Below are 24,356 nucleotides of genomic sequence, written 5' to 3'. Positions count from 1 at the left end.
GCCGTCGTTATCCGGTGTGGTCTAGTGGCTAGGATACCTGGCTCTCACCCAGGAGGCCCGGGTTCGATTCCCGGTACCGGAATTGCGCGTTTTTGTTGCTCCTCTTATGCGACTTGTCTCGACTTTGCTCGACTGACGCTACGCTGACGCGTGCAGAAAGCTACGTTAAGTATGATTCACGGCAACACCTGACGGCGAGAGAGATGAAGCGTCTATCCACTTGTTATCCAGCCACATACCTGTAGTCAAGAGGCTTGGGGGACTGCAAGACATTGCCACGGAGGTGAATGCAGCTAACCACTGTAGTTAGTGTCCTGACAGCGCAGGCACGTTCATTTGCTCGTATACATGTGATGGAGACCGTGTCTGACACTGCTGTGGCGTACACCTTGGCCTAGGCTTTGCTGGGTATCGCCACTTGCATTCCAGCCAGCTGCCTTCGCGGGCGCCTCCGTGGCCATGGCCGTGATCGTCTAGTGGTTAGGACATTGCGTTGTGGCCGCAATAACCCAGGTTCGAATCCTGGTCACGGCAATTTTGAAAGTTTTGCCTTGCTGCCGTTGCAATGACGAGTACTCGAAATGACAGTACTCTCTTGATTTTTTTCACTCGTGTTCCGCAGGCCGCAGTTTGCACTACCACTTCATCCCCAACACGTAATGTCGCCTCCCAGAGCGCAGACGTCCGCTGCTCTCTGTAGTCGAAAAGGGCAGTTGTTTGAAGTGCGATGGATGAGCAGCCAGTCCCAGCAGAACAGGAAGTTGTGGCGTGCACTGTTTGTACAAATGCTAGGAACACTGGCGCACCAAGCAGCGCATGTAGCGTGGCCGAGCGCTTTAAGGCGCTGGTTTAAGGCACCAGTCTCTCTGTTGGCGCGGTTTCGAGTCCTGTAGCTGTCGGGGGTTTCGCTGTGATCGCGTTAACCTGCCGCTTTTTCTTCAAGTGTAACCTCCTTGAGCTCACATATGTTTGACACATGGAGCATTCTAGCTCCGCCTGACAGTTACAGCTACGATAATTTAGTGGTTACGGAAAGCCCAGGTTCGAAACCTGGTCACGGCACGAAAACGTCTCTTGACGCTGTCTCCTTAACTGCGACAGCTACAGACAAGTGGCGTCGCTACCATGCGGCGGGCACGGCTTTTTCTTGCTGTGGATGGCCTAAAGGGACGCTTCCAGTGGGAGAGCAGTGGAAATACATGCCAAGATACTTCCATTTCGAAGTGATCTTTGTAGTACAAAGGAAACGTTTTGCCGCTGCTGCTGCAACGGTAACGTGGCCGAGCGGTCTAAGGCGCTGGTTTTAGGCACCAGTCTCTTCGGAGGCGTGGGTTCGAATCCCACCGTTGCCACTTTTTACGTCTCATTTTTGTGCCGTTGCGGTGTGTTCTCGTGGGGTAGGACGCAGCTCTTGTGACGCGCGTGTTGTGTAGGTAGCGTGGCCGAGCGGTCTAAGGCGCTGGTGTCAGGCACCATTCTCTTCGGAGGCGTGGGTTCCAATCCCACAGCTGCCAAGCGTGTAATGTCTCCTGTGTCGAAGGCAGATGCACTCATTGCCCGCAAAGGAAGCAGCACAACAAGGCGTGAGCGTCTGCTTGGTGAATGGTCGTAGAACAGTGCGTGGTGCAACGACAGCATTTGTAGGCACCTTTTGCTCTCATCATTGCTGGCGTTCGTCTCCACGAAATGCGTCCGGAGCACGCCGTTCTATAACGCGAGAGAGTGGATTTTTTACAGTTGTCGTCAGTTAACCGTGCGTGGCTGCTGCGTTCGCTGGAAAGAGCACTGCCGTCGTTATCCGGTGTGGTCTAGTGGCTAGGATACCTGGCTCTCACCCAGGAGGCCCGGGTTCGATTCCCGGTACCGGAATTGCGCGTTTTTGTTGCTCCTCTTATGCGACTTGTCTCGACTTTGCTCGACTGACGCTACGCTGACGCGTGCAGAAAGCTACGTTAAGTATGATTCACGGCAACACCTGACGGCGAGAGAGATGAAGCGTCTATCCACTTGTTATCCAGCCACATACCTGTAGTCAAGAGGCTTGGGGGACTGCAAGACATTGCCACGGAGGTGAATGCAGCTAACCACTGTAGTTAGTGTCCTGACAGCGCAGGCACGTTCATTTGCTCGTATACATGTGATGGAGACCGTGTCTGACACTGCTGTGGCGTACACCTTGGCCTAGGCTTTGCTGGGTATCGCCACTTGCATTCCAGCCAGCTGCCTTCGCGGGCGCCTCCGTGGCCATGGCCGTGATCGTCTAGTGGTTAGGACATTGCGTTGTGGCCGCAATAACCCAGGTTCGAATCCTGGTCACGGCAATTTTGAAAGTTTTGCCTTGCTGCCGTTGCAATGACGAGTACTCGAAATGACAGTACTCTCTTGATTTTTTTCACTCGTGTTCCGCAGGCCGCAGTTTGCACTACCACTTCATCCCCAACACGTAATGTCGCCTCCCAGAGCGCAGACGTCCGCTGCTCTCTGTAGTCGAAAAGGGCAGTTGTTTGAAGTGCGATGGATGAGCAGCCAGTCCCAGCAGAACAGGAAGCTGTGGCGTGCACTGTTTGTACAAATGCTAGGAACACTGGCGCACCAAGCAGCGCATGTAGCGTGGCCGAGCGCTTTAAGGCGCTGGTTTAAGGCACCAGTCTCTCTGTTGGCGCGGTTTCGAGTCCTGTAGCTGTCGGGGGTTTCGCTGTGATCGCGTTAACCTGCCGCTTTTTCTTCAAGTGTAACCTCCTTGAGCTCACATATGTTTGACACATGGAGCATTCTAGCTCCGCCTGACAGTTACAGCTACGATAATTTAGTGGTTACGGAAAGCCCAGGTTCGAAACCTGGTCACGGCACGAAAACGTCTCTTGACGCTGTCTCCTTAACTGCGACAGCTACAGACAAGTGGCGTCGCTACCATGCGGCGGGCACGGCTTTTTCTTGCTGTGGATGGCCTAAAGGGACGCTTCCAGTGGGAGAGCAGTGGAAATACATGCCAAGATACTTCCATTTCGAAGTGATCTTTGTAGTACAAAGGAAACGTTTTGCCGCTGCTGCTGCAACGGTAACGTGGCCGAGCGGTCTAAGGCGCTGGTTTTAGGCACCAGTCTCTTCGGAGGCGTGGGTTCGAATCCCACCGTTGCCACTTTTTACGTCTCATTTTTGTGCCGTTGCGGTGTGTTCTCGTGGGGTAGGACGCAGCTCTTGTGACGCGCGTGTTGTGTAGGTAGCGTGGCCGAGCGGTCTAAGGCGCTGGTGTCAGGCACCATTCTCTTCGGAGGCGTGGGTTCCAATCCCACAGCTGCCAAGCGTGTAATGTCTCCTGTGTCGAAGGCAGATGCACTCATTGCCCGCAAAGGAAGCAGCACAACAAGGCGTGAGCGTCTGCTTGGTGAATGGTCGTAGAACAGTGCGTGGTGCAACGACAGCATTTGTAGGCACCTTTTGCTCTCATCATTGCTGGCGTTCGTCTCCACGAAATGCGTCCGGAGCACGCCGTTCTATAACGCGAGAGAGTGGATTTTTTACAGTTGTCGTCAGTTAACCGTGCGTGGCTGCTGCGTTCGCTGGAAAGAGCACTGCCGTCGTTATCCGGTGTGGTCTAGTGGCTAGGATACCTGGCTCTCACCCAGGAGGCCCGGGTTCGATTCCCGGTACCGGAATTGCGCGTTTTTGTTGCTCCTCTTATGCGACTTGTCTCGACTTTGCTCGACTGACGCTACGCTGACGCGTGCAGAAAGCTACGTTAAGTATGATTCACGGCAACACCTGACGGCGAGAGAGATGAAGCGTCTATCCACTTGTTATCCAGCCACATACCTGTAGTCAAGAGGCTTGGGGGACTGCAAGACATTGCCACGGAGGTGAATGCAGCTAACCACTGTAGTTAGTGTCCTGACAGCGCAGGCACGTTCATTTGCTCGTATACATGTGATGGAGACCGTGTCTGACACTGCTGTGGCGTACACCTTGGCCTAGGCTTTGCTGGGTATCGCCACTTGCATTCCAGCCAGCTGCCTTCGCGGGCGCCTCCGTGGCCATGGCCGTGATCGTCTAGTGGTTAGGACATTGCGTTGTGGCCGCAATAACCCAGGTTCGAATTCTGGTCACGGCAATTTTGAAAGTTTTGCCTTGCTGCCGTTGCAATGACGAGTACTCGAAATGACAGTACTCTCTTGATTTTTTCACTCGTGTTCCGCAGGCCGCAGTTTGCACTACCACTTCATCCCCAACACGTAATGTCGCCTCCCAGAGCGCAGACGTCCGCTGCTCTCTGTAGTCGAAAAGGGCAGTTGTTTGAAGTGCGATGGATGAGCAGCCAGTCCCAGCAGAACAGGAAGCTGTGGCGTGCACTGTTTGTACAAATGCTAGGAACACTGGCGCACCAAGCAGCGCATGTAGCGTGGCCGAGCGCTTTAAGGCGCTGGTTTAAGGCACCAGTCTCTCTGTTGGCGCGGTTTCGAGTCCTGTAGCTGTCGGGGGTTTCGCTGTGATCGCGTTAACCTGCCGCTTTTTCTTCAAGTGTAACCTCCTTGAGCTCACATATGTTTGACACATGGAGCATTCTAGCTCCGCCTGACAGTTACAGCTACGATAATTTAGTGGTTACGGAAAGCCCAGGTTCGAAACCTGGTCACGGCACGAAAACGTCTCTTGACGCTGTCTCCTTAACTGCGACAGCTACAGACAAGTGGCGTCGCTACCATGCGGCGGGCACGGCTTTTTCTTGCTGTGGATGGCCTAAAGGGACGCTTCCAGTGGGAGAGCAGTGGAAATACATGCCAAGATACTTCCATTTCGAAGTGATCTTTGTAGTACAAAGGAAACGTTTTGCCGCTGCTGCTGCAACGGTAACGTGGCCGAGCGGTCTAAGGCGCTGGTTTTAGGCACCAGTCTCTTCGGAGGCGTGGGTTCGAATCCCACCGTTGCCACTTTTTACGTCTCATTTTTGTGCCGTTGCGGTGTGTTCTCGTGGGGTAGGACGCAGCTCTTGTGACGCGCGTGTTGTGTAGGTAGCGTGGCCGAGCGGTCTAAGGCGCTGGTGTCAGGCACCATTCTCTTCGGAGGCGTGGGTTCCAATCCCACAGCTGCCAAGCGTGTAATGTCTCCTGTGTCGAAGGCAGATGCACTCATTGCCCGCAAAGGAAGCAGCACAACAAGGCGTGAGCGTCTGCTTGGTGAATGGTCGTAGAACAGTGCGTGGTGCAACGACAGCATTTGTAGGCACCTTTTGCTCTCATCATTGCTGGCGTTCGTCTCCACGAAATGCGTCCGGAGCACGCCGTTCTATAACGCGAGAGAGTGGATTTTTTACAGTTGTCGTCAGTTAACCGTGCGTGGCTGCTGCGTTCGCTGGAAAGAGCACTGCCGTCGTTATCCGGTGTGGTCTAGTGGCTAGGATACCTGGCTCTCACCCAGGAGGCCCGGGTTCGATTCCCGGTACCGGAATTGCGCGTTTTTGTTGCTCCTCTTATGCGACTTGTCTCGACTTTGCTCGACTGACGCTACGCTGACGCGTGCAGAAAGCTACGTTAAGTATGATTCACGGCAACACCTGACGGCGAGAGAGATGAAGCGTCTATCCACTTGTTATCCAGCCACATACCTGTAGTCAAGAGGCTTGGGGGACTGCAAGACATTGCCACGGAGGTGAATGCAGCTAACCACTGTAGTTAGTGTCCTGACAGCGCAGGCACGTTCATTTGCTCGTATACATGTGATGGAGACCGTGTCTGACACTGCTGTGGCGTACACCTTGGCCTAGGCTTTGCTGGGTATCGCCACTTGCATTCCAGCCAGCTGCCTTCGCGGGCGCCTCCGTGGCCATGGCCGTGATCGTCTAGTGGTTAGGACATTGCGTTGTGGCCGCAATAACCCAGGTTCGAATTCTGGTCACGGCAATTTTGAAAGTTTTGCCTTGCTGCCGTTGCAATGACGAGTACTCGAAATGACAGTACTCTCTTGATTTTTTCACTCGTGTTCCGCAGGCCGCAGTTTGCACTACCACTTCATCCCCAACACGTAATGTCGCCTCCCAGAGCGCAGACGTCCGCTGCTCTCTGTAGTCGAAAAGGGCAGTTGTTTGAAGTGCGATGGATGAGCAGCCAGTCCCAGCAGAACAGGAAGCTGTGGCGTGCACTGTTTGTACAAATGCTAGGAACACTGGCGCACCAAGCAGCGCATGTAGCGTGGCCGAGCGCTTTAAGGCGCTGGTTTAAGGCACCAGTCTCTCTGTTGGCGCGGTTTCGAGTCCTGTAGCTGTCGGGGGTTTCGCTGTGATCGCGTTAACCTGCCGCTTTTTCTTCAAGTGTAACCTCCTTGAGCTCACATATGTTTGACACATGGAGCATTCTAGCTCCGCCTGACAGTTACAGCTACGATAATTTAGTGGTTACGGAAAGCCCAGGTTCGAAACCTGGTCACGGCACGAAAACGTCTCTTGACGCTGTCTCCTTAACTGCGACAGCTACAGACAAGTGGCGTCGCTACCATGCGGCGGGCACGGCTTTTTCTTGCTGTGGATGGCCTAAAGGGACGCTTCCAGTGGGAGAGCAGTGGAAATACATGCCAAGATACTTCCATTTCGAAGTGATCTTTGTAGTACAAAGGAAACGTTTTGCCGCTGCTGCTGCAACGGTAACGTGGCCGAGCGGTCTAAGGCGCTGGTTTTAGGCACCAGTCTCTTCGGAGGCGTGGGTTCGAATCCCACCGTTGCCACTTTTTACGTCTCATTTTTGTGCCGTTGCGGTGTGTTCTCGTGGGGTAGGACGCAGCTCTTGTGACGCGCGTGTTGTGTAGGTAGCGTGGCCGAGCGGTCTAAGGCGCTGGTGTCAGGCACCATTCTCTTCGGAGGCGTGGGTTCCAATCCCACAGCTGCCAAGCGTGTAATGTCTCCTGTGTCGAAGGCAGATGCACTCATTGCCCGCAAAGGAAGCAGCACAACAAGGCGTGAGCGTCTGCTTGGTGAATGGTCGTAGAACAGTGCGTGGTGCAACGACAGCATTTGTAGGCACCTTTTGCTCTCATCATTGCTGGCGTTCGTCTCCACGAAATGCGTCCGGAGCACGCCGTTCTATAACGCGAGAGAGTGGATTTTTTACAGTTGTCGTCAGTTAACCGTGCGTGGCTGCTGCGTTCGCTGGAAAGAGCACTGCCGTCGTTATCCGGTGTGGTCTAGTGGCTAGGATACCTGGCTCTCACCCAGGAGGCCCGGGTTCGATTCCCGGTACCGGAATTGCGCGTTTTTGTTGCTCCTCTTATGCGACTTGTCTCGACTTTGCTCGACTGACGCTACGCTGACGCGTGCAGAAAGCTACGTTAAGTATGATTCACGGCAACACCTGACGGCGAGAGAGATGAAGCGTCTATCCACTTGTTATCCAGCCACATACCTGTAGTCAAGAGGCTTGGGGGACTGCAAGACATTGCCACGGAGGTGAATGCAGCTAACCACTGTAGTTAGTGTCCTGACAGCGCAGGCACGTTCATTTGCTCGTATACATGTGATGGAGACCGTGTCTGACACTGCTGTGGCGTACACCTTGGCCTAGGCTTTGCTGGGTATCGCCACTTGCATTCCAGCCAGCTGCCTTCGCGGGCGCCTCCGTGGCCATGGCCGTGATCGTCTAGTGGTTAGGACATTGCGTTGTGGCCGCAATAACCCAGGTTCGAATTCTGGTCACGGCAATTTTGAAAGTTTTGCCTTGCTGCCGTTGCAATGACGAGTACTCGAAATGACAGTACTCTCTTGATTTTTTCACTCGTGTTCCGCAGGCCGCAGTTTGCACTACCACTTCATCCCCAACACGTAATGTCGCCTCCCAGAGCGCAGACGTCCGCTGCTCTCTGTAGTCGAAAAGGGCAGTTGTTTGAAGTGCGATGGATGAGCAGCCAGTCCCAGCAGAACAGGAAGCTGTGGCGTGCACTGTTTGTACAAATGCTAGGAACACTGGCGCACCAAGCAGCGCATGTAGCGTGGCCGAGCGCTTTAAGGCGCTGGTTTAAGGCACCAGTCTCTCTGTTGGCGCGGTTTCGAGTCCTGTAGCTGTCGGGGGTTTCGCTGTGATCGCGTTAACCTGCCGCTTTTTCTTCAAGTGTAACCTCCTTGAGCTCACATATGTTTGACACATGGAGCATTCTAGCTCCGCCTGACAGTTACAGCTACGATAATTTAGTGGTTACGGAAAGCCCAGGTTCGAAACCTGGTCACGGCACGAAAACGTCTCTTGACGCTGTCTCCTTAACTGCGACAGCTACAGACAAGTGGCGTCGCTACCATGCGGCGGGCACGGCTTTTTCTTGCTGTGGATGGCCTAAAGGGACGCTTCCAGTGGGAGAGCAGTGGAAATACATGCCAAGATACTTCCATTTCGAAGTGATCTTTGTAGTACAAAGGAAACGTTTTGCCGCTGCTGCTGCAACGGTAACGTGGCCGAGCGGTCTAAGGCGCTGGTTTTAGGCACCAGTCTCTTCGGAGGCGTGGGTTCGAATCCCACCGTTGCCACTTTTTACGTCTCATTTTTGTGCCGTTGCGGTGTGTTCTCGTGGGGTAGGACGCAGCTCTTGTGACGCGCGTGTTGTGTAGGTAGCGTGGCCGAGCGGTCTAAGGCGCTGGTGTCAGGCACCATTCTCTTCGGAGGCGTGGGTTCCAATCCCACAGCTGCCAAGCGTGTAATGTCTCCTGTGTCGAAGGCAGATGCACTCATTGCCCGCAAAGGAAGCAGCACAACAAGGCGTGAGCGTCTGCTTGGTGAATGGTCGTAGAACAGTGCGTGGTGCAACGACAGCATTTGTAGGCACCTTTTGCTCTCATCATTGCTGGCGTTCGTCTCCACGAAATGCGTCCGGAGCACGCCGTTCTATAACGCGAGAGAGTGGATTTTTTACAGTTGTCGTCAGTTAACCGTGCGTGGCTGCTGCGTTCGCTGGAAAGAGCACTGCCGTCGTTATCCGGTGTGGTCTAGTGGCTAGGATACCTGGCTCTCACCCAGGAGGCCCGGGTTCGATTCCCGGTACCGGAATTGCGCGTTTTTGTTGCTCCTCTTATGCGACTTGTCTCGACTTTGCTCGACTGACGCTACGCTGACGCGTGCAGAAAGCTACGTTAAGTATGATTCACGGCAACACCTGACGGCGAGAGAGATGAAGCGTCTATCCACTTGTTATCCAGCCACATACCTGTAGTCAAGAGGCTTGGGGGACTGCAAGACATTGCCACGGAGGTGAATGCAGCTAACCACTGTAGTTAGTGTCCTGACAGCGCAGGCACGTTCATTTGCTCGTATACATGTGATGGAGACCGTGTCTGACACTGCTGTGGCGTACACCTTGGCCTAGGCTTTGCTGGGTATCGCCACTTGCATTCCAGCCAGCTGCCTTCGCGGGCGCCTCCGTGGCCATGGCCGTGATCGTCTAGTGGTTAGGACATTGCGTTGTGGCCGCAATAACCCAGGTTCGAATTCTGGTCACGGCAATTTTGAAAGTTTTGCCTTGCTGCCGTTGCAATGACGAGTACTCGAAATGACAGTACTCTCTTGATTTTTTCACTCGTGTTCCGCAGGCCGCAGTTTGCTCTACCACTTCATCCCCAACACGTAATGTCGCCTCCCAGAGCGCAGACGTCCGCTGCTCTCTGTAGTCGAAAAGGGCAGTTGTTTGAAGTGCGATGGATGAGCAGCCAGTCCCAGCAGAACAGGAAGCTGTGGCGTGCACTGTTTGTACAAATGCTAGGAACACTGGCGCACCAAGCAGCGCATGTAGCGTGGCCGAGCGCTTTAAGGCGCTGGTTTAAGGCACCAGTCTCTCTGTTGGCGCGGTTTCGAGTCCTGTAGCTGTCGGGGGTTTCGCTGTGATCGCGTTAACCTGCCGCTTTTTCTTCAAGTGTAACCTCCTTGAGCTCACATATGTTTGACACATGGAGCATTCTAGCTCCGCCTGACAGTTACAGCTACGATAATTTAGTGGTTACGGAAAGCCCAGGTTCGAAACCTGGTCACGGCACGAAAACGTCTCTTGACGCTGTCTCCTTAACTGCGACAGCTACAGACAAGTGGCGTCGCTACCATGCGGCGGGCACGGCTTTTTCTTGCTGTGGATGGCCTAAAGGGACGCTTCCAGTGGGAGAGCAGTGGAAATACATGCCAAGATACTTCCATTTCGAAGTGATCTTTGTAGTACAAAGGAAACGTTTTGCCGCTGCTGCTGCAACGGTAACGTGGCCGAGCGGTCTAAGGCGCTGGTTTTAGGCACCAGTCTCTTCGGAGGCGTGGGTTCGAATCCCACCGTTGCCACTTTTTACGTCTCATTTTTGTGCCGTTGCGGTGTGTTCTCGTGGGGTAGGACGCAGCTCTTGTGACGCGCGTGTTGTGTAGGTAGCGTGGCCGAGCGGTCTAAGGCGCTGGTGTCAGGCACCATTCTCTTCGGAGGCGTGGGTTCCAATCCCACAGCTGCCAAGCGTGTAATGTCTCCTGTGTCGAAGGCAGATGCACTCATTGCCCGCAAAGGAAGCAGCACAACAAGGCGTGAGCGTCTGCTTGGTGAATGGTCGTAGAACAGTGCGTGGTGCAACGACAGCATTTGTAGGCACCTTTTGCTCTCATCATTGCTGGCGTTCGTCTCCACGAAATGCGTCCGGAGCACGCCGTTCTATAACGCGAGAGAGTGGATTTTTTACAGTTGTCGTCAGTTAACCGTGCGTGGCTGCTGCGTTCGCTGGAAAGAGCACTGCCGTCGTTATCCGGTGTGGTCTAGTGGCTAGGATACCTGGCTCTCACCCAGGAGGCCCGGGTTCGATTCCCGGTACCGGAATTGCGCGTTTTTGTTGCTCCTCTTATGCGACTTGTCTCGACTTTGCTCGACTGACGCTACGCTGACGCGTGCAGAAAGCTACGTTAAGTATGATTCACGGCAACACCTGACGGCGAGAGAGATGAAGCGTCTATCCACTTGTTATCCAGCCACATACCTGTAGTCAAGAGGCTTGGGGGACTGCAAGACATTGCCACGGAGGTGAATGCAGCTAACCACTGTAGTTAGTGTCCTGACAGCGCAGGCACGTTCATTTGCTCGTATACATGTGATGGAGACCGTGTCTGACACTGCTGTGGCGTACACCTTGGCCTAGGCTTTGCTGGGTATCGCCACTTGCATTCCAGCCAGCTGCCTTCGCGGGCGCCTCCGTGGCCATGGCCGTGATCGTCTAGTGGTTAGGACATTGCGTTGTGGCCGCAATAACCCAGGTTCGAATTCTGGTCACGGCAATTTTGAAAGTTTTGCCTTGCTGCCGTTGCAATGACGAGTACTCGAAATGACAGTACTCTCTTGATTTTTTCACTCGTGTTCCGCAGGCCGCAGTTTGCACTACCACTTCATCCCCAACACGTAATGTCGCCTCCCAGAGCGCAGACGTCCGCTGCTCTCTGTAGTCGAAAAGGGCAGTTGTTTGAAGTGCGATGGATGAGCAGCCAGTCCCAGCAGAACAGGAAGCTGTGGCGTGCACTGTTTGTACAAATGCTAGGAACACTGGCGCACCAAGCAGCGCATGTAGCGTGGCCGAGCGCTTTAAGGCGCTGGTTTAAGGCACCAGTCTCTCTGTTGGCGCGGTTTCGAGTCCTGTAGCTGTCGGGGGTTTCGCTGTGATCGCGTTAACCTGCCGCTTTTTCTTCAAGTGTAACCTCCTTGAGCTCACATATGTTTGACACATGGAGCATTCTAGCTCCGCCTGACAGTTACAGCTACGATAATTTAGTGGTTACGGAAAGCCCAGGTTCGAAACCTGGTCACGGCACGAAAACGTCTCTTGACGCTGTCTCCTTAACTGCGACAGCTACAGACAAGTGGCGTCGCTACCATGCGGCGGGCACGGCTTTTTCTTGCTGTGGATGGCCTAAAGGGACGCTTCCAGTGGGAGAGCAGTGGAAATACATGCCAAGATACTTCCATTTCGAAGTGATCTTTGTAGTACAAAGGAAACGTTTTGCCGCTGCTGCTGCAACGGTAACGTGGCCGAGCGGTCTAAGGCGCTGGTTTTAGGCACCAGTCTCTTCGGAGGCGTGGGTTCGAATCCCACCGTTGCCACTTTTTACGTCTCATTTTTGTGCCGTTGCGGTGTGTTCTCGTGGGGTAGGACGCAGCTCTTGTGACGCGCGTGTTGTGTAGGTAGCGTGGCCGAGCGGTCTAAGGCGCTGGTGTCAGGCACCATTCTCTTCGGAGGCGTGGGTTCCAATCCCACAGCTGCCAAGCGTGTAATGTCTCCTGTGTCGAAGGCAGATGCACTCATTGCCCGCAAAGGAAGCAGCACAACAAGGCGTGAGCGTCTGCTTGGTGAATGGTCGTAGAACAGTGCGTGGTGCAACGACAGCATTTGTAGGCACCTTTTGCTCTCATCATTGCTGGCGTTCGTCTCCACGAAATGCGTCCGGAGCACGCCGTTCTATAACGCGAGAGAGTGGATTTTTTACAGTTGTCGTCAGTTAACCGTGCGTGGCTGCTGCGTTCGCTGGAAAGAGCACTGCCGTCGTTATCCGGTGTGGTCTAGTGGCTAGGATACCTGGCTCTCACCCAGGAGGCCCGGGTTCGATTCCCGGTACCGGAATTGCGCGTTTTTGTTGCTCCTCTTATGCGACTTGTCTCGACTTTGCTCGACTGACGCTACGCTGACGCGTGCAGAAAGCTACGTTAAGTATGATTCACGGCAACACCTGACGGCGAGAGAGATGAAGCGTCTATCCACTTGTTATCCAGCCACATACCTGTAGTCAAGAGGCTTGGGGGACTGCAAGACATTGCCACGGAGGTGAATGCAGCTAACCACTGTAGTTAGTGTCCTGACAGCGCAGGCACGTTCATTTGCTCGTATACATGTGATGGAGACCGTGTCTGACACTGCTGTGGCGTACACCTTGGCCTAGGCTTTGCTGGGTATCGCCACTTGCATTCCAGCCAGCTGCCTTCGCGGGCGCCTCCGTGGCCATGGCCGTGATCGTCTAGTGGTTAGGACATTGCGTTGTGGCCGCAATAACCCAGGTTCGAATTCTGGTCACGGCAATTTTGAAAGTTTTGCCTTGCTGCCGTTGCAATGACGAGTACTCGAAATGACAGTACTCTCTTGATTTTTTCACTCGTGTTCCGCAGGCCGCAGTTTGCACTACCACTTCATCCCCAACACGTAATGTCGCCTCCCAGAGCGCAGACGTCCGCTGCTCTCTGTAGTCGAAAAGGGCAGTTGTTTGAAGTGCGATGGATGAGCAGCCAGTCCCAGCAGAACAGGAAGCTGTGGCGTGCACTGTTTGTACAAATGCTAGGAACACTGGCGCACCAAGCAGCGCATGTAGCGTGGCCGAGCGCTTTAAGGCGCTGGTTTAAGGCACCAGTCTCTCTGTTGGCGCGGTTTCGAGTCCTGTAGCTGTCGGGGGTTTCGCTGTGATCGCGTTAACCTGCCGCTTTTTCTTCAAGTGTAACCTCCTTGAGCTCACATATGTTTGACACATGGAGCATTCTAGCTCCGCCTGACAGTTACAGCTACGATAATTTAGTGGTTACGGAAAGCCCAGGTTCGAAACCTGGTCACGGCACGAAAACGTCTCTTGACGCTGTCTCCTTAACTGCGACAGCTACAGACAAGTGGCGTCGCTACCATGCGGCGGGCACGGCTTTTTCTTGCTGTGGATGGCCTAAAGGGACGCTTCCAGTGGGAGAGCAGTGGAAATACATGCCAAGATACTTCCATTTCGAAGTGATCTTTGTAGTACAAAGGAAACGTTTTGCCGCTGCTGCTGCAACGGTAACGTGGCCGAGCGGTCTAAGGCGCTGGTTTTAGGCACCAGTCTCTTCGGAGGCGTGGGTTCGAATCCCACCGTTGCCACTTTTTACGTCTCATTTTTGTGCCGTTGCGGTGTGTTCTCGTGGGGTAGGACGCAGCTCTTGTGACGCGCGTGTTGTGTAGGTAGCGTGGCCGAGCGGTCTAAGGCGCTGGTGTCAGGCACCATTCTCTTCGGAGGCGTGGGTTCCAATCCCACAGCTGCCAAGCGTGTAATGTCTCCTGTGTCGAAGGCAGATGCACTCATTGCCCGCAAAGGAAGCAGCACAACAAGGCGTGAGCGTCTGCTTGGTGAATGGTCGTAGAACAGTGCGTGGTGCAACGACAGCATTTGTAGGCACCTTTTGCTCTCATCATTGCTGGCGTTCGTCTCCACGAAATGCGTCCGGAGCACGCCGTTCTATAACGCGAGAGAGTGGATTTTTTACAGTTGTCGTCAGTTAACCGTGCGTGGCTGCTGCGTTCGCTGGAAAGAGCACTGCCGTCGTTATCCGGTGTGGTCTAGTGGCTAGGATACCTGGCTCTCACCCAGGAGGCCCGGGTTCGATTCCCGGTACCGGAATTGCGCGTTTTTGTTGCTCCTCTTATGCGACTTGTCTCGACTTTGCTCGACTGACGCTACGCTGACGCGTGCAGAAAGCTACGTTAAGTATGATTCACGGCAACACCTGACGGCGAGAGAGATGAAGCGTCTATCCACTTGTTATCCAGCCACATACCTGTAGTCAAGAGGCTTGGGGGACTGCAAGACATTGCCACGGAGGTGAATGCAGCTAACCACTGTAGTTAGTGTCCTGACAGCGCAGGCACGTTCATTTGCTCGTATACATGTGATGGAGACCGTGTCTGACACTGCTGTGGCGTACACCTTGGCCTAGGCTTTGCTGGGTATCGCCACTTGCATTCCAGCCAGCTGCCTTCGCGGGCGCCTCCGTGGCCATGGCCGTGATCGTCTAGTGGTTAGGACATTGCGTTGTGGCCGCAATAACCCAGGTTCGAATTCTGGTCACGGCAATTTTGAAAGTTTTGCCTTGCTGCCGTTGCAATGACGAGTACTCGAAATGACAGTACTCTCTTGATTTTTTCACTCGTGTTCCGCAGGCCGCAGTTTGCACTACCACTTCATCCCCAACACGTAATGTCGCCTCCCAGAGCGCAGACGTCCGCTGCTCTCTGTAGTCGAAAAGGGCAGTTGTTTGAAGTGCGATGGATGAGCAGCCAGTCCCAGCAGAACAGGAAGCTGTGGCGTGCACTGTTTGTACAAATGCTAGGAACACTGGCGCACCAAGCAGCGCATGTAGCGTGGCCGAGCGCTTTAAGGCGCTGGTTTAAGGCACCAGTCTCTCTGTTGGCGCGGTTTCGAGTCCTGTAGCTGTCGGGGGTTTCGCTGTGATCGCGTTAACCTGCCGCTTTTTCTTCAAGTGTAACCTCCTTGAGCTCACATATGTTTGACACATGGAGCATTCTAGCTCCGCCTGACAGTTACAGCTACGATAATTTAGTGGTTACGGAAAGCCCAGGTTCGAAACCTGGTCACGGCACGAAAACGTCTCTTGACGCTGTCTCCTTAACTGCGACAGCTACAGACAAGTGGCGTCGCTACCATGCGGCGGGCACGGCTTTTTCTTGCTGTGGATGGCCTAAAGGGACGCTTCCAGTGGGAGAGCAGTGGAAATACATGCCAAGATACTTCCATTTCGAAGTGATCTTTGTAGTACAAAGGAAACGTTTTGCCGCTGCTGCTGCAACGGTAACGTGGCCGAGCGGTCTAAGGCGCTGGTTTTAGGCACCAGTCTCTTCGGAGGCGTGGGTTCGAATCCCACCGTTGCCACTTTTTACGTCTCATTTTTGTGCCGTTGCGGTGTGTTCTCGTGGGGTAGGACGCAGCTCTTGTGACGCGCGTGTTGTGTAGGTAGCGTGGCCGAGCGGTCTAAGGCGCTGGTGTCAGGCACCATTCTCTTCGGAGGCGTGGGTTCCAATCCCACAGCTGCCAAGCGTGTAATGTCTCCTGTGTCGAAGGCAGATGCACTCATTGCCCGCAAAGGAAGCAGCACAACAAGGCGTGAGCGTCTGCTTGGTGAATGGTCGTAGAACAGTGCGTGGTGCAACGACAGCATTTGTAGGCACCTTTTGCTCTCATCATTGCTGGCGTTCGTCTCCACGAAATGCGTCCGGAGCACGCCGTTCTATAACGCGAGAGAGTGGATTTTTTACAGTTGTCGTCAGTTAACCGTGCGTGGCTGCTGCGTTCGCTGGAAAGAGCACTGCCGTCGTTATCCGGTGTGGTCTAGTGGCTAGGATACCTGGCTCTCACCCAGGAGGCCCGGGTTCGATTCCCGGTACCGGAATTGCGCGTTTTTGTTGCTCCTCTTATGCGACTTGTCTCGACTTTGCTCGACTGACGCTACGCTGACGCGTGCAGAAAGCTACGTTAAGTATGATTCACGGCAACACCTGACGGCGAGAGAGATGAAGCGTCTATCCACTTGTTATCCAGCCACATACCTGTAGTCAAGAGGCTTGGGGGACTGCAAGACATTGCCACGGAGGTGAATGCAGCTAACCACTGTAGTTAGTGTCCTGACAGCGCAGGCACGTTCATTTGCTCGTATACATGTGATGGAGACCGTGTCTGACACTGCTGTGGCGTACACCTTGGCCTAGGCTTTGCTGGGTATCGCCACTTGCATTCCAGCCAGCTGCCTTCGCGGGCGCCACCGTGGCCATGGCCGTGATCGTCTAGTGGTTAGGACATTGCGTTGTGGCCGCAATAACCCAGGTTCGAATTCTGGTCACGGCAATTTTGAAAGTTTTGCCTTGCTGCCGTTGCAATGACGAGTACTCGAAATGACAGTACTCTCTTGATTTTTTCACTCGTGTTCCGCAGGCCGCAGTTTGCACTACCACTTCATCCCCAACACGTAATGTCGCCTCCCAGAGCGCAGACGTCCGCTGCTCTCTGTAGTCGAAAAGGGCAGTTGTTTGAAGTGCGATGGATGAGCAGCCAGTCCCAGCAGAACAGGAAGCTGTGGCGTGCACTGTTTGTACAAATGCTAGGAACACTGGCGCACCAAGCAGCGCATGTAGCGTGGCCGAGCGCTTTAAGGCGCTGGTTTAAGGCACCAGTCTCTCTGTTGGCGCGGTTTCGAGTCCTGTAGCTGTCGGGGGTTTCGCTGTGATCGCGTTAACCTGCCGCTTTTTCTTCAAGTGTAACCTCCTTGAGCTCACATATGTTTGACACATGGAGCATTCTAGCTCCGCCTGACAGTTACAGCTACGATAATTTAGTGGTTACGGAAAGCCCAGGTTCGAAACCTGGTCACGGCACGAAAACGTCTCTTGACGCTGTCTCCTTAACTGCGACAGCTACAGACAAGTGGCGTCGCTACCATGCGGCGGGCACGGCTTTTTCTTGCTGTGGATGGCCTAAAGGGACGCTTCCAGTGGGAGAGCAGTGGAAATACATGCCAAGATACTTCCATTTCGAAGTGATCTTTGTAGTACAAAGGAAACGTTTTGCCGCTGCTGCTGCAACGGTAACGTGGCCGAGCGGTCTAAGGCGCTGGTTTTAGGCACCAGTCTCTTCGGAGGCGTGGGTTCGAATCCCACCGTTGCCACTTTTTACGTCTCATTTTTGTGCCGTTGCGGTGTGTTCTCGTGGGGTAGGACGCAGCTCTTGTGACGCGCGTGTTGTGTAGGTAGCGTGGCCGAGCGGTCTAAGGCGCTGGTGTCAGGCACCATTCTCTTCGGAGGCGTGGGTTCCAATCCCACAGCTGCCAAGCGTGTAATGTCTCCTGTGTCGAAGGCAGATGCACTCATTGCCCGCAAAGGAAGCAGCACAACAAGGCGTGAGCGTCTGCTTGGTGAATGGTCGTAGAACAGTGCGTGGTGCAACGACAGCATTTGTAGGCACCTTTTGCTCTCATCATTGCTGGCGTTCGTCTCCACGAAATGCGTCCGGAGCACGCCGTTCTATAACGCGAGAGAGTGGATTTTTTACAGTTGTCGTCAGTTAACCGTGCGTGGCTGCTGCGTTCGCTGGAAAGAGCACTGCCGTCGTTATCCGGTGTGGTCTAGTGGCTAGGATACCTGGCTCTCACCCAGGAGGCCCGGGTTCGATTCCCGGTACCGGAATTGCGCGTTTTTGTTGCTCCTCTTATGCGACTTGTCTCGACTTTGCTCGACTGACGCTACGCTGACGCGTGCAGAAAGCTACGTTAAGTATGATTCACGGCAACACCTGACGGCGAGAGAGATGAAGCGTCTATCCACTTGTTATCCAGCCACATACCTGTAGTCAAGAGGCTTGGGGGACTGCAAGACATTGCCACGGAGGTGAATGCAGCTAACCACTGTAGTTAGTGTCCTGACAGCGCAGGCACGTTCATTTGCTCGTATACATGTGATGGAGACCGTGTCTGACACTGCTGTGGCGTACACCTTGGCCTAGGCTTTGCTGGGTATCGCCACTTGCATTCCAGCCAGCTGCCTTCGCGGGCGCCTCCGTGGCCATGGCCGTGATCGTCTAGTGGTTAGGACATTGCGTTGTGGCCGCAATAACCCAGGTTCGAATTCTGGTCACGGCAATTTTGAAAGTTTTGCCTTGCTGCCGTTGCAATGACGAGTACTCGAAATGACAGTACTCTCTTGATTTTTTCACTCGTGTTCCGCAGGCCGCAGTTTGCACTACCACTTCATCCCCAACACGTAATGTCGCCTCCCAGAGCGCAGACGTCCGCTGCTCTCTGTAGTCGAAAAGGGCAGTTGTTTGAAGTGCGATGGATGAGCAGCCAGTCCCAGCAGAACAGGAAGCTGTGGCGTGCACTGTTTGTACAAATGCTAGGAACACTGGCGCACCAAGCAGCGCATGTAGCGTGGCCGAGCGCTTTAAGGCGCTGGTTTAAGGCACCAGTCTCTCTGTTGGCGCGGTTTCGAGTCCTGTAGCTGTCGGGGGTTTCGCTGTGATCGCGTTAACCTGCCGCTTTTTCTTCAAGTGTAACCTCCTTGAGCTCACATATGTTTGACACATGGAGCATTCTAGCTCCGCCTGACAGTTACAGCTACGATAATTTAGTGGTTACGGAAAGCCCAGGTTCGAAACCTGGTCACGGCACGAAAACGTCTCTTGACGCTGTCTCCTTAACTGCGACAGCTACAGACAAGTGGCGTCGCTACCATGCGGCGGGCACGGCTTTTTCTTGCTGTGGATGGCCTAAAGGGACGCTTCCAGTGGGAGAGCAGTGGAAATACATGCCAAGATACTTCCATTTCGAAGTGATCTTTGTAGTACAAAGGAAACGTTTTGCCGCTGCTGCTGCAACGGTAACGTGGCCGAGCGGTCTAAGGCGCTGGTTTTAGGCACCAGTCTCTTCGGAGGCGTGGGTTCGAATCCCACCGTTGCCACTTTTTACGTCTCATTTTTGTGCCGTTGCGGTGTGTTCTCGTGGGGTAGGACGCAGCTCTTGTGACGCGCGTGTTGTGTAGGTAGCGTGGCCGAGCGGTCTAAGGCGCTGGTGTCAGGCACCATTCTCTTCGGAGGCGTGGGTTCCAATCCCACAGCTGCCAAGCGTGTAATGTCTCCTGTGTCGAAGGCAGATGCACTCATTGCCCGCAAAGGAAGCAGCACAACAAGGCGTGAGCGTCTGCTTGGTGAATGGTCGTAGAACAGTGCGTGGTGCAACGACAGCATTTGTAGGCACCTTTTGCTCTCATCATTGCTGGCGTTCGTCTCCACGAAATGCGTCCGGAGCACGCCGTTCTATAACGCGAGAGAGTGGATTTTTTACAGTTGTCGTCAGTTAACCGTGCGTGGCTGCTGCGTTCGCTGGAAAGAGCACTGCCGTCGTTATCCGGTGTGGTCTAGTGGCTAGGATACCTGGCTCTCACCCAGGAGGCCCGGGTTCGATTCCCGGTACCGGAATTGCGCGTTTTTGTTGCTCCTCTTATGCGACTTGTCTCGACTTTGCTCGACTGACGCTACGCTGACGCGTGCAGAAAGCTACGTTAAGTATGATTCACGGCAACACCTGACGGCGAGAGAGATGAAGCGTCTATCCACTTGTTATCCAGCCACATACCTGTAGTCAAGAGGCTTGGGGGACTGCAAGACATTGCCACGGAGGTGAATGCAGCTAACCACTGTAGTTAGTGTCCTGACAGCGCAGGCACGTTCATTTGCTCGTATACATGTGATGGAGACCGTGTCTGACACTGCTGTGGCGTACACCTTGGCCTAGGCTTTGCTGGGTATCGCCACTTGCATTCCAGCCAGCTGCCTTCGCGGGCGCCTCCGTGGCCATGGCCGTGATCGTCTAGTGGTTAGGACATTGCGTTGTGGCCGCAATAACCCAGGTTCGAATTCTGGTCACGGCAATTTTGAAAGTTTTGCCTTGCTGCCGTTGCAATGACGAGTACTCGAAATGACAGTACTCTCTTGATTTTTTCACTCGTGTTCCGCAGGCCGCAGTTTGCACTACCACTTCATCCCCAACACGTAATGTCGCCTCCCAGAGCGCAGACGTCCGCTGCTCTCTGTAGTCGAAAAGGGCAGTTGTTTGAAGTGCGATGGATGAGCAGCCAGTCCCAGCAGAACAGGAAGCTGTGGCGTGCACTGTTTGTACAAATGCTAGGAACACTGGCGCACCAAGCAGCGCATGTAGCGTGGCCGAGCGCTTTAAGGCGCTGGTTTAAGGCACCAGTCTCTCTGTTGGCGCGGTTTCGAGTCCTGTAGCTGTCGGGGGTTTCGCTGTGATCGCGTTAACCTGCCGCTTTTTCTTCAAGTGTAACCTCCTTGAGCTCACATATGTTTGACACATGGAGCATTCTAGCTCCGCCTGACAGTTACAGCTACGATAATTTAGTGGTTACGGAAAGCCCAGGTTCGAAACCTGGTCACGGCACGAAAACGTCTCTTGACGCTGTCTCCTTAACTGCGACAGCTACAGACAAGTGGCGTCGCTACCATGCGGCGGGCACGGCTTTTTCTTGCTGTGGATGGCCTAAAGGGACGCTTCCAGTGGGAGAGCAGTGGAAATACATGCCAAGATACTTCCATTTCGAAGTGATCTTTGTAGTACAAAGGAAACGTTTTGCCGCTGCTGCTGCAACGGTAACGTGGCCGAGCGGTCTAAGGCGCTGGTTTTAGGCACCAGTCTCTTCGGAGGCGTGGGTTCGAATCCCACCGTTGCCACTTTTTACGTCTCATTTTTGTGCCGTTGCGGTGTGTTCTCGTGGGGTAGGACGCAGCTCTTGTGACGCGCGTGTTGTGTAGGTAGCGTGGCCGAGCGGTCTAAGGCGCTGGTGTCAGGCACCATTCTCTTCGGAGGCGTGGGTTCCAATCCCACAGCTGCCAAGCGTGTAATGTCTCCTGTGTCGAAGGCAGATGCACTCATTGCCCGCAAAGGAAGCAGCACAACAAGGCGTGAGCGTCTGCTTGGTGAATGGTCGTAGAACAGTGCGTGGTGCAACGACAGCATTTGTAGGCACCTTTTGCTCTCATCATTGCTGGCGTTCGTCTCCACGAAATGCGTCCGGAGCACGCCGTTCTATAACGCGAGAGAGTGGATTTTTTACAGTTGTCGTCAGTTAACCGTGCGTGGCTGCTGCGTTCGCTGGAAAGAGCACTGCCGTCGTTATCCGGTGTGGTCTAGTGGCTAGGATACCTGGCTCTCACCCAGGAGGCCCGGGTTCGATTCCCGGTACCGGAATTGCGCGTTTTTGTTGCTCCTCTTATGCGACTTGTCTCGACTTTGCTCGACTGACGCTACGCTGACGCGTGCAGAAAGCTACGTTAAGTATGATTCACGGCAACACCTGACGGCGAGAGAGATGAAGCGTCTATCCACTTGTTATCCAGCCACATACCTGTAGTCAAGAGGCTTGGGGGACTGCAAGACATTGCCACGGAGGTGAATGCAGCTAACCACTGTAGTTAGTGTCCTGACAGCGCAGGCACGTTCATTTGCTCGTATACATGTGATGGAGACCGTGTCTGACACTGCTGTGGCGTACACCTTGGCCTAGGCTTTGCTGGGTATCGCCACTTGCATTCCAGCCAGCTGCCTTCGCGGGCGCCTCCGTGGCCATGGCCGTGATCGTCTAGTGGTTAGGACATTGCGTTGTGGCCGCAATAACCCAGGTTCGAATTCTGGTCACGGCAATTTTGAAAGTTTTGCCTTGCTGCCGTTGCAATGACGAGTACTCGAAATGACAGTACTCTCTTGATTTTTTCACTCGTGTTCCGCAGGCCGCAGTTTGCACTACCACTTCATCCCCAACACGTAATGTCGCCTCCCAGAGCGCAGACGTCCGCTGCTCTCTGTAGTCGAAAAGGGCAGTTGTTTGAAGTGCGATGGATGAGCAGCCAGTCCCAGCAGAACAGGAAGCTGTGGCGTGCACTGTTTGTACAAATGCTAGGAACACTGGCGCACCAAGCAGCGCATGTAGCGTGGCCGAGCGCTTTAAGGCGCTGGTTTAAGGCACCAGTCTCTCTGTTGGCGCGGTTTCGAGTCCTGTAGCTGTCGGGGGTTTCGCTGTGATCGCGTTAACCTGCCGCTTTTTCTTCAAGTGTAACCTCCTTGAGCTCACATATGTTTGACACATGGAGCATTCTAGCTCCGCCTGACAGTTACAGCTACGATAATTTAGTGGTTACGGAAAGCCCAGGTTCGAAACCTGGTCACGGCACGAAAACGTCTCTTGACGCTGTCTCCTTAACTGCGACAGCTACAGACAAGTGGCGTCGCTACCATGCGGCGGGCACGGCTTTTTCTTGCTGTGGATGGCCTAAAGGGACGCTTCCAGTGGGAGAGCAGTGGAAATACATGCCAAGATACTTCCATTTCGAAGTGATCTTTGTAGTACAAAGGAAACGTTTTGCCGCTGCTGCTGCAACGGTAACGTGGCCGAGCGGTCTAAGGCGCTGGTTTTAGGCACCAGTCTCTTCGGAGGCGTGGGTTCGAATCCCACCGTTGCCACTTTTTACGTCTCATTTTTGTGCCGTTGCGGTGTGTTCTCGTGGGGTAGGACGCAGCTCTTGTGACGCGCGTGTTGTGTAGGTAGCGTGGCCGAGCGGTCTAAGGCGCTGGTGTCAGGCACCATTCTCTTCGGAGGCGTGGGTTCCAATCCCACAGCTGCCAAGCGTGTAATGTCTCCTGTGTCGAAGGCAGATGCACTCATTGCCCGCAAAGGAAGCAGCACAACAAGGCGTGAGCGTCTGCTTGGTGAATGGTCGTAGAACAGTGCGTGGTGCAACGACAGCATTTGTAGGCACCTTTTGCTCTCATCATTGCTGGCGTTCGTCTCCACGAAATGCGTCCGGAGCACGCCGTTCTATAACGCGAGAGAGTGGATTTTTTACAGTTGTCGTCAGTTAACCGTGCGTGGCTGCTGCGTTCGCTGGAAAGAGCACTGCCGTCGTTATCCGGTGTGGTCTAGTGGCTAGGATACCTGGCTCTCACCCAGGAGGCCCGGGTTCGATTCCCGGTACCGGAATTGCGCGTTTTTGTTGCTCCTCTTATGCGACTTGTCTCGACTTTGCTCGACTGACGCTACGCTGACGCGTGCAGAAAGCTACGTTAAGTATGATTCACGGCAACACCTGACGGCGAGAGAGATGAAGCGTCTATCCACTTGTTATCCAGCCACATACCTGTAGTCAAGAGGCTTGGGGGACTGCAAGACATTGCCACGGAGGTGAATGCAGCTAACCACTGTAGTTAGTGTCCTGACAGCGCAGGCACGTTCATTTGCTCGTATACATGTGATGGAGACCGTGTCTGACACTGCTGTGGCGTACACCTTGGCCTAGGCTTTGCTGGGTATCGCCACTTGCATTCCAGCCAGCTGCCTTCGCGGGCGCCTCCGTGGCCATGGCCGTGATCGTCTAGTGGTTAGGACATTGCGTTGTGGCCGCAATAACCCAGGTTCGAATTCTGGTCACGGCAATTTTGAAAGTTTTGCCTTGCTGCCGTTGCAATGACGAGTACTCGAAATGACAGTACTCTCTTGATTTTTTCACTCGTGTTCCGCAGGCCGCAGTTTGCACTACCACTTCATCCCCAACACGTAATGTCGCCTCCCAGAGCGCAGACGTCCGCTGCTCTCTGTAGTCGAAAAGGGCAGTTGTTTGAAGTGCGATGGATGAGCAGCCAGTCCCAGCAGAACAGGAAGCTGTGGCGTGCACTGTTTGTACAAATGCTAGGAACACTGGCGCACCAAGCAGCGCATGTAGCGTGGCCGAGCGCTTTAAGGCGCTGGTTTAAGGCACCAGTCTCTCTGTTGGCGCGGTTTCGAGTCCTGTAGCTGTCGGGGGTTTCGCTGTGATCGCGTTAACCTGCCGCTTTTTCTTCAAGTGTAACCTCCTTGAGCTCACATATGTTTGACACATGGAGCATTCTAGCTCCGCCTGACAGTTACAGCTACGATAATTTAGTGGTTACGGAAAGCCCAGGTTCGAAACCTGGTCACGGCACGAAAACGTCTCTTGACGCTGTCTCCTTAACTGCGACAGCTACAGACAAGTGGCGTCGCTACCATGCGGCGGGCA

The 24,356-nt window shown here is 54.1% G+C and overlaps 41 non-coding genes across 41 annotated transcripts; all 41 read left to right on the top strand.

Moving 5' to 3' along the window:
- Window positions 1–10: 10 nt before the first annotated feature.
- Trnae-cuc (transfer RNA glutamic acid (anticodon CUC)) lies at window positions 11–82 on the top strand. Its single transcript has one exon. It is a non-coding gene; the product is annotated as a tRNA-Glu (tRNA).
- Window positions 83–462: 380 nt separating this feature from the next.
- Window positions 463–534, top strand: Trnah-gug (transfer RNA histidin (anticodon GUG)). The gene has a single exon. It is a non-coding gene; the product is annotated as a tRNA-His (tRNA).
- Window positions 535–1,270: 736 nt separating this feature from the next.
- Trnal-uag (transfer RNA leucine (anticodon UAG)) lies at window positions 1,271–1,352 on the top strand. The gene has a single exon. It is a non-coding gene; the product is annotated as a tRNA-Leu (tRNA).
- A 445-nt stretch (window positions 1,353–1,797) lies between these two features.
- Trnae-cuc (transfer RNA glutamic acid (anticodon CUC)) lies at window positions 1,798–1,869 on the top strand. Its single transcript has one exon. It is a non-coding gene; the product is annotated as a tRNA-Glu (tRNA).
- Window positions 1,870–2,249: 380 nt separating this feature from the next.
- On the top strand, window positions 2,250–2,321 carry Trnah-gug (transfer RNA histidin (anticodon GUG)). The gene has a single exon. It is a non-coding gene; the product is annotated as a tRNA-His (tRNA).
- A 736-nt stretch (window positions 2,322–3,057) lies between these two features.
- Trnal-uag (transfer RNA leucine (anticodon UAG)) lies at window positions 3,058–3,139 on the top strand. The gene has a single exon. It is a non-coding gene; the product is annotated as a tRNA-Leu (tRNA).
- A 445-nt stretch (window positions 3,140–3,584) lies between these two features.
- On the top strand, window positions 3,585–3,656 carry Trnae-cuc (transfer RNA glutamic acid (anticodon CUC)). Its single transcript has one exon. It is a non-coding gene; the product is annotated as a tRNA-Glu (tRNA).
- Window positions 3,657–4,036: 380 nt separating this feature from the next.
- Window positions 4,037–4,108, top strand: Trnah-gug (transfer RNA histidin (anticodon GUG)). The gene has a single exon. It is a non-coding gene; the product is annotated as a tRNA-His (tRNA).
- A 735-nt stretch (window positions 4,109–4,843) lies between these two features.
- Window positions 4,844–4,925, top strand: Trnal-uag (transfer RNA leucine (anticodon UAG)). The gene has a single exon. It is a non-coding gene; the product is annotated as a tRNA-Leu (tRNA).
- Window positions 4,926–5,370: 445 nt separating this feature from the next.
- On the top strand, window positions 5,371–5,442 carry Trnae-cuc (transfer RNA glutamic acid (anticodon CUC)). The gene has a single exon. It is a non-coding gene; the product is annotated as a tRNA-Glu (tRNA).
- Window positions 5,443–5,822: 380 nt separating this feature from the next.
- Window positions 5,823–5,894, top strand: Trnah-gug (transfer RNA histidin (anticodon GUG)). The gene has a single exon. It is a non-coding gene; the product is annotated as a tRNA-His (tRNA).
- A 735-nt stretch (window positions 5,895–6,629) lies between these two features.
- Trnal-uag (transfer RNA leucine (anticodon UAG)) lies at window positions 6,630–6,711 on the top strand. The gene has a single exon. It is a non-coding gene; the product is annotated as a tRNA-Leu (tRNA).
- A 445-nt stretch (window positions 6,712–7,156) lies between these two features.
- On the top strand, window positions 7,157–7,228 carry Trnae-cuc (transfer RNA glutamic acid (anticodon CUC)). Its single transcript has one exon. It is a non-coding gene; the product is annotated as a tRNA-Glu (tRNA).
- A 380-nt stretch (window positions 7,229–7,608) lies between these two features.
- On the top strand, window positions 7,609–7,680 carry Trnah-gug (transfer RNA histidin (anticodon GUG)). Its single transcript has one exon. It is a non-coding gene; the product is annotated as a tRNA-His (tRNA).
- A 735-nt stretch (window positions 7,681–8,415) lies between these two features.
- Window positions 8,416–8,497, top strand: Trnal-uag (transfer RNA leucine (anticodon UAG)). Its single transcript has one exon. It is a non-coding gene; the product is annotated as a tRNA-Leu (tRNA).
- A 445-nt stretch (window positions 8,498–8,942) lies between these two features.
- Trnae-cuc (transfer RNA glutamic acid (anticodon CUC)) lies at window positions 8,943–9,014 on the top strand. The gene has a single exon. It is a non-coding gene; the product is annotated as a tRNA-Glu (tRNA).
- Window positions 9,015–9,394: 380 nt separating this feature from the next.
- Trnah-gug (transfer RNA histidin (anticodon GUG)) lies at window positions 9,395–9,466 on the top strand. The gene has a single exon. It is a non-coding gene; the product is annotated as a tRNA-His (tRNA).
- A 735-nt stretch (window positions 9,467–10,201) lies between these two features.
- Trnal-uag (transfer RNA leucine (anticodon UAG)) lies at window positions 10,202–10,283 on the top strand. Its single transcript has one exon. It is a non-coding gene; the product is annotated as a tRNA-Leu (tRNA).
- A 445-nt stretch (window positions 10,284–10,728) lies between these two features.
- Window positions 10,729–10,800, top strand: Trnae-cuc (transfer RNA glutamic acid (anticodon CUC)). The gene has a single exon. It is a non-coding gene; the product is annotated as a tRNA-Glu (tRNA).
- Window positions 10,801–11,180: 380 nt separating this feature from the next.
- Window positions 11,181–11,252, top strand: Trnah-gug (transfer RNA histidin (anticodon GUG)). The gene has a single exon. It is a non-coding gene; the product is annotated as a tRNA-His (tRNA).
- A 735-nt stretch (window positions 11,253–11,987) lies between these two features.
- On the top strand, window positions 11,988–12,069 carry Trnal-uag (transfer RNA leucine (anticodon UAG)). Its single transcript has one exon. It is a non-coding gene; the product is annotated as a tRNA-Leu (tRNA).
- A 445-nt stretch (window positions 12,070–12,514) lies between these two features.
- Trnae-cuc (transfer RNA glutamic acid (anticodon CUC)) lies at window positions 12,515–12,586 on the top strand. The gene has a single exon. It is a non-coding gene; the product is annotated as a tRNA-Glu (tRNA).
- Window positions 12,587–12,966: 380 nt separating this feature from the next.
- Window positions 12,967–13,038, top strand: Trnah-gug (transfer RNA histidin (anticodon GUG)). The gene has a single exon. It is a non-coding gene; the product is annotated as a tRNA-His (tRNA).
- A 735-nt stretch (window positions 13,039–13,773) lies between these two features.
- Window positions 13,774–13,855, top strand: Trnal-uag (transfer RNA leucine (anticodon UAG)). Its single transcript has one exon. It is a non-coding gene; the product is annotated as a tRNA-Leu (tRNA).
- Window positions 13,856–14,300: 445 nt separating this feature from the next.
- Trnae-cuc (transfer RNA glutamic acid (anticodon CUC)) lies at window positions 14,301–14,372 on the top strand. Its single transcript has one exon. It is a non-coding gene; the product is annotated as a tRNA-Glu (tRNA).
- A 380-nt stretch (window positions 14,373–14,752) lies between these two features.
- Window positions 14,753–14,824, top strand: Trnah-gug (transfer RNA histidin (anticodon GUG)). The gene has a single exon. It is a non-coding gene; the product is annotated as a tRNA-His (tRNA).
- A 735-nt stretch (window positions 14,825–15,559) lies between these two features.
- Trnal-uag (transfer RNA leucine (anticodon UAG)) lies at window positions 15,560–15,641 on the top strand. Its single transcript has one exon. It is a non-coding gene; the product is annotated as a tRNA-Leu (tRNA).
- Window positions 15,642–16,086: 445 nt separating this feature from the next.
- Window positions 16,087–16,158, top strand: Trnae-cuc (transfer RNA glutamic acid (anticodon CUC)). Its single transcript has one exon. It is a non-coding gene; the product is annotated as a tRNA-Glu (tRNA).
- A 380-nt stretch (window positions 16,159–16,538) lies between these two features.
- Trnah-gug (transfer RNA histidin (anticodon GUG)) lies at window positions 16,539–16,610 on the top strand. The gene has a single exon. It is a non-coding gene; the product is annotated as a tRNA-His (tRNA).
- A 735-nt stretch (window positions 16,611–17,345) lies between these two features.
- Window positions 17,346–17,427, top strand: Trnal-uag (transfer RNA leucine (anticodon UAG)). The gene has a single exon. It is a non-coding gene; the product is annotated as a tRNA-Leu (tRNA).
- A 445-nt stretch (window positions 17,428–17,872) lies between these two features.
- On the top strand, window positions 17,873–17,944 carry Trnae-cuc (transfer RNA glutamic acid (anticodon CUC)). The gene has a single exon. It is a non-coding gene; the product is annotated as a tRNA-Glu (tRNA).
- A 380-nt stretch (window positions 17,945–18,324) lies between these two features.
- Window positions 18,325–18,396, top strand: Trnah-gug (transfer RNA histidin (anticodon GUG)). Its single transcript has one exon. It is a non-coding gene; the product is annotated as a tRNA-His (tRNA).
- Window positions 18,397–19,131: 735 nt separating this feature from the next.
- Trnal-uag (transfer RNA leucine (anticodon UAG)) lies at window positions 19,132–19,213 on the top strand. The gene has a single exon. It is a non-coding gene; the product is annotated as a tRNA-Leu (tRNA).
- Window positions 19,214–19,658: 445 nt separating this feature from the next.
- On the top strand, window positions 19,659–19,730 carry Trnae-cuc (transfer RNA glutamic acid (anticodon CUC)). The gene has a single exon. It is a non-coding gene; the product is annotated as a tRNA-Glu (tRNA).
- Window positions 19,731–20,110: 380 nt separating this feature from the next.
- On the top strand, window positions 20,111–20,182 carry Trnah-gug (transfer RNA histidin (anticodon GUG)). Its single transcript has one exon. It is a non-coding gene; the product is annotated as a tRNA-His (tRNA).
- A 735-nt stretch (window positions 20,183–20,917) lies between these two features.
- Window positions 20,918–20,999, top strand: Trnal-uag (transfer RNA leucine (anticodon UAG)). Its single transcript has one exon. It is a non-coding gene; the product is annotated as a tRNA-Leu (tRNA).
- Window positions 21,000–21,444: 445 nt separating this feature from the next.
- Trnae-cuc (transfer RNA glutamic acid (anticodon CUC)) lies at window positions 21,445–21,516 on the top strand. The gene has a single exon. It is a non-coding gene; the product is annotated as a tRNA-Glu (tRNA).
- Window positions 21,517–21,896: 380 nt separating this feature from the next.
- On the top strand, window positions 21,897–21,968 carry Trnah-gug (transfer RNA histidin (anticodon GUG)). Its single transcript has one exon. It is a non-coding gene; the product is annotated as a tRNA-His (tRNA).
- A 735-nt stretch (window positions 21,969–22,703) lies between these two features.
- On the top strand, window positions 22,704–22,785 carry Trnal-uag (transfer RNA leucine (anticodon UAG)). The gene has a single exon. It is a non-coding gene; the product is annotated as a tRNA-Leu (tRNA).
- A 445-nt stretch (window positions 22,786–23,230) lies between these two features.
- Window positions 23,231–23,302, top strand: Trnae-cuc (transfer RNA glutamic acid (anticodon CUC)). The gene has a single exon. It is a non-coding gene; the product is annotated as a tRNA-Glu (tRNA).
- Window positions 23,303–23,682: 380 nt separating this feature from the next.
- Trnah-gug (transfer RNA histidin (anticodon GUG)) lies at window positions 23,683–23,754 on the top strand. Its single transcript has one exon. It is a non-coding gene; the product is annotated as a tRNA-His (tRNA).
- Window positions 23,755–24,356: the final 602 nt, after the last annotated feature.

This window comes from Schistocerca serialis, unplaced genomic scaffold, assembly GCF_023864345.2.
Source record: "Schistocerca serialis cubense isolate TAMUIC-IGC-003099 unplaced genomic scaffold, iqSchSeri2.2 HiC_scaffold_1095, whole genome shotgun sequence".
Classification (NCBI taxonomy): Eukaryota; Metazoa; Arthropoda; class Insecta; order Orthoptera; family Acrididae; genus Schistocerca; species Schistocerca serialis.
Note: the sequence above shows the minus strand (reverse complement) of the source record. Positions and strands in the feature narration are given on the sequence as shown.